The sequence below is a fragment of the Telopea speciosissima genome, chromosome 3 (genome assembly GCF_018873765.1).
Source record: "Telopea speciosissima isolate NSW1024214 ecotype Mountain lineage chromosome 3, Tspe_v1, whole genome shotgun sequence".
NCBI lineage: Eukaryota > Viridiplantae > Streptophyta > Magnoliopsida > Proteales > Proteaceae > Telopea > Telopea speciosissima.
Window position 1 is genome coordinate 46,212,759 of NC_057918.1, and position 5,181 is coordinate 46,217,939.

Below are 5,181 nucleotides of genomic sequence, written 5' to 3' on the forward strand. Positions count from 1 at the left end.
CCTCAAAACCTGGTGACTTGGGCGAGTCAAACTTGGTCAAGACTGAATCACGTTTTTCCCCTTTCCCACAAAGAACGCTAATCCAGTGGAATGATAGCTTTGATGTATATATGTGTGTGTGTGTGTGTGTGTGTGTGAAACATGGTTGCAACCCTTAACCTTTACCTTTGCTTGTAGATACCAGCTTGTACCAGATGCAACTGCTAGAGGTGTTGCTCCAGCAATCTAGCATCATCCGAGATGCCTCCACGTTAGCGTCACTTAACTATATGTTTCAATATTGATTCTCCTCTGAGTTCCAACACACTCTTGTTGGCCCCGTTGATATTTGTTTTTATACTTAAGAATGAAATATTAGAGATGGATAAATCTTTCTATGGTTTAATGTAGAGAAATCTGTAGACAGTTATTTAGATTTCTTAAAATCGAGAAGAGGATTTTGAGAAATGTGGTGTTTCCATCTTAGCTGAATGGTGGTTCCATTGAGAAGCCAAATGGAAATTTCCACTTCTTGACCAATTTTCCTTGAATAAAACTTATCTTTTAACACTTATTGGTTTAAACTCTCTATGGTTTTGTATTATCTACTACGGATCTTCTCCGTCTCTGATTGTTCCTTCTCTATAATTCCTTCCTACATAAAAAAGAAGATGAACATGCAGGTTTTGATTGCGGTTCCTCGTTAAATTTCGCTTTTGATTTGTGGGGGGTCTTGTACGTCATTTTCAATCCTCAGTCCAACCTTATCGTATTCGGTTCCTTGTGAGCTTGGCTGGGAAGAGAGAGAGAGAGAGAGGGCATGACATGGTGAAATATTTGTAGGCTTCATTGAATATATTTTAATCATCCAAAAATGTATTGAAGCGCCATGGGCCGGATGTTCCGTGCATTCAAGGCCTCTGCCCACATTTAAACCAATGTGTGGCCAATTGTTGAGAGCCTCTGCTGGTCCGAATGTTAGACGGATATTTCAATATCATTAGTCGCTGCTCATCTATCAACAAAACAAATCTCGTCAGCATTGCCAAATACTACAACCTTTCCCCTTCTCTCTCTCTCTCTCTCATACTTTCCTCCACCCAATCCCCTGTAACTCTTGACTCGTTTCCCTCCTCTTGCCTCTACTTGTTTTGCCTTCACTGGCCACCTTCTCTACCCCATCATCACCATCCACACCACTATCACCTCCCATTGCTCTTTCATAGGAACCTCATGCATTGATCCCACTTGTCTTTCTCCTCTTCTTGTCTCACCTAGGGTTTTAAAAAATAGGACGGAATTGGTCCCAAGAACAAAAACATGAAATATTTAGGGTTTTTGAGTTTGCATCGACCAATTCATCAATCCCATTCCCGATTTTTAAAACCCTAATCTTACCATAGATTAGAACCTCTATGAACTTATTACTATCACGGCCACATCCACCAACTAATTTAAAGTAGTTTACCCTTTTGCCCCTATTAACTATGGAACCATCTTTGTCACACGTTTTTTTAGTGTACATGTAAAGTGAGTTATTAAAATCTTGGGGTGTGTAGACGTTGAATTTTGTCAACCCTAGCGATGACGACAACAGGACATGGACAGACATCGGTTTCTCTCTTTTGAAAAGGACTTGCTCGTGCGCCAAGACCATATCACCATCACATCCCTAAAAATGATTAAAAAGACCTTTTTACCAAATGTTGAAGGAGGTATTATTCACATTCCCTAACTATGGTGGTCCTTCGGATCACCAGGAGACCTCCTCCCCTTATTGAGACATACCTTTTGGCCTCGGGAATGGTGTCATTTTGTCCATTTCCCACTTTTGAGTGAGGGAGAGCCTTCCTTCGATCCACCTTGGCATTTCGCCAAATACCTCCTCGAGATTTGTGCTATCATTACTCTGTCTGAACTCTGAGTTACTCGAATCCACATTTAATACCCCGAAGCCTTTCTCAACACATTTCGGCATTCTACCAAGCTTTTATCTTGAGATTTGTGATACCATTACTCTGTCCGTATTCCAAGTGACTCGAAACTACATTATATACTGTTACTTTGTCCTTTGAGAGAGAGGCAAACGGTTTGTTTGTCTCCACCCGAGCCGGGAGATACTCCATACTTTGCTTTTGCATCAACACCACACTTTCTCGCTTTAATCTTGTTAAGTTTAGTTACAGGTATATATTTCTCCATTGTCTCTTGTTTATAGCACAATGTTGACCATTAAAGTAGTTTGTTTTACTGTAAATAGTAGTGTAGACATGTTAAAATAATATGTTTAGCTTCATTTAATATAATCACCACAATTTTTATATCCTTTTTCTATGCTTTATATGTATATAAGTAAATGCCAGAGTGTGAGAGAGTTATGTTTTCACCAAAAAAAAAAAGAGTGAGAGAGTTATCTACATGCCACAGTGTGTATCTTTTCTCTATGCTTTATATGTATATAAGTACATGCTAGAGTGTGTATATCTTTTTTTACCAAAGATGAAAGTGTATATCCGTTTTTCTTGAAAAATCCTGATCTTTGGTCCTCCCTAACTTTGGCCCTCTCACACCTGATTGGCCACTCCAAGGACGTGTCAAACTTGGCCTAGTCGTTCCACGACCACTACATCTGCTCCAACTCCAATGATCGTATCCTTCACATTTAGGATGCTCACTCCACCTAGTGCATCAAAACCCTCAACGGAAACAATGGCCTAGTCTATAAGTTAGGAACATGCGTGGGTTGAAAAATCGGGAATAATATCGGAATTGGCCATGATCAATCTTGATTCCAGCTGATTCGACACAGCCAATTCATGCCAAGAAACCCCAGGATCATTGAGTTTTCAAATTTGAAAGCCAATTCAACATGAATTAATGCCAAGAAACCCTAGAATTGCTAAGTTATCATATTTGAGGCTGATTATAGAGTTCTTGAGACCGATTCCAGCCAATTCTGATCTAGATTGGATCGAAATAAATAGGGACAGATTTGATCACCAATTTCATGTTTGAGATGCTGGTTAGGACTGAAGTGAAATTTTTGCAAACTCTAAATTTGTTGGCGAATTGGAGAGAGAAACTTTGAAAATAAAGCAATAGAGAGAGACAGCTGTCTGGTTTAATGTAGAGAAATCTATAGAAAATTATTTAGATTTCTTTGAATGGAGACAAAGATTATGTGAAATATGGTATCTCCATCTCAACTCAACTCAATTCACCCTTATCGCAACCAAATGGTATAGAAATGTCCACTTCTTTTCTTTGAATAATTTTTTAGGGAAGTTTCTTGTATGGGACTGTAGCCTACGCCAGCACTCCCTTGTGTTTGTCTATCTCCTCCTCAAAACAAGGAGGTAGAGATGTCTTTTCATATGTGCAGAAGAGAGATAGACTCATGAGGAGTGCTGACGTAGGCCACACTCCCTAAGAGAGTTCTTTTCCAAATTTTGTAATATTGGTTAATTTCAGTCCTCTGTTTGTCCTTGTAGTTCCTTTCCTACATGGAAAAAAAATGACAAACATGCAGGTTTTGATTTCAATTCCTTGTTTCTATTTCTGTTTTTGTTTTGACTTGGAGGGGGGGGAATTCTGCATCATCTTAAATCCTCAGTCCAACCTTAGCGTGTTAAACTTGCCCCAATCTGACTGAAACCTTTCTTGTAGAACCAGAGCCTGAGGTCACTCACTCAAGTACTTTGTGGTGTATCACTCCTGTGATTAAGATCAGTGAGGAGCCCCCACTGATGGCATCCTATTTACTAGTAAGATGGTGGATTCCATCACCATGCAACTACTCAATCCACCAGCTGATGTACAACTTCAACTCCAGCTAATTACTCCATAATATATACTTGGGGACCATGCCCACATTCATACCTGTTTTACCTTGATAAAAGTGTGGGGGAAGGTGCCCAAGTGAAAACCCCAGCCCTGGTATTGAGCTAATGAAAAATCAGCAAAAGCTGCATTCTCTGGGCAATGCACCCAAACGCCCAATGCAAGTCCCAGAGTTGCAGAATCATGTGTTTTTCATTCCAAACTTCTGGGGACCCTGTTCTTTGGCTATGGACCCTCTCAAAACATTCGCTAGGACATGTAGGAGCTATTCCCCAGCCATGAAACCATGTGGGCCCCACCTATATGGCTATATACATAAAGAAACTAAGAAAAACTAGGAAAAAAATGCATTTTAGCCAAGGTAGCCCCTAGCCAAACAGGCCTTAGTTACCCTTGGCCTATAAATAGATGGCCATTCTTGGAGTTCATTCCCTACTGTTCAAACGTTGGAGAGGGAGAAAAGAAAGAAAGAAAGAAAGAAAGAGAGAAGAAGGAGAAGAGAAGGAAGGTAAAGCTAGGAAGCCTCAACCGAATTCTTCCCAAGCTTGAAGGTAACTCTTATATACCTCACCCTACTCCTTCTACTGAGTTCTATATCTGTACCTTGTGAGAAGACCACCGCGACTTAGCCAGATAGCCATGTCATGTCATGTTTCCTTGTGTAAATATCATGAAGGATGCTAGGATGGCCCTGGAATCTTGCATGCATGCTTCTTTTTCCATGTATTTCTCTTCATCCATGTCATTACAAACTGTAGATGCTTATATTTCGAGTTTCAGCCATGTTCATAGCATAGTCATATGCTAAAACATGTACATAAATCCTGGATAACAGGATAGGACTTAGGATCTTCACATGCATGTGATGTTTCCCACTTCTTGGCATAGGAATGCTACTGTAACATGTAACATATATATGAGACTAATGCTTGCTTGATTGTATGAAATTTTTGGTGTTAGAAGTCTGATTAGAAGGGGGAAAATACCTTTGGTGTTCATTGAAATTTTTGGTGTTAGAAGTCTAATCCATGGACATATGAACTCAACCCAAGACCCAGTTTGGCAAGCCATGAATTGAATCCCATAAGTCCATTGCAACTACCTAATCTAAGGTATTACTAACCTCTGAGAGTCATCCCAGGTCGAATTGATGAGAAACCAGCAAGCAAATCCAAGTTTGGATTCAAAAATCTCATGTTAAACAGGGACTAGGCGATGCACTGGGTATTACACCTAAAACGCCTGGTGAAATGCCTAGAGTTGCCGTTTGAGGTCAGTTTTGATTCAAGCCTTTTGGAACTTCACCTACAGCCCCAAAATAGTATTTTAAGCATGGAAACCACCATAAACCCCTACTCTATG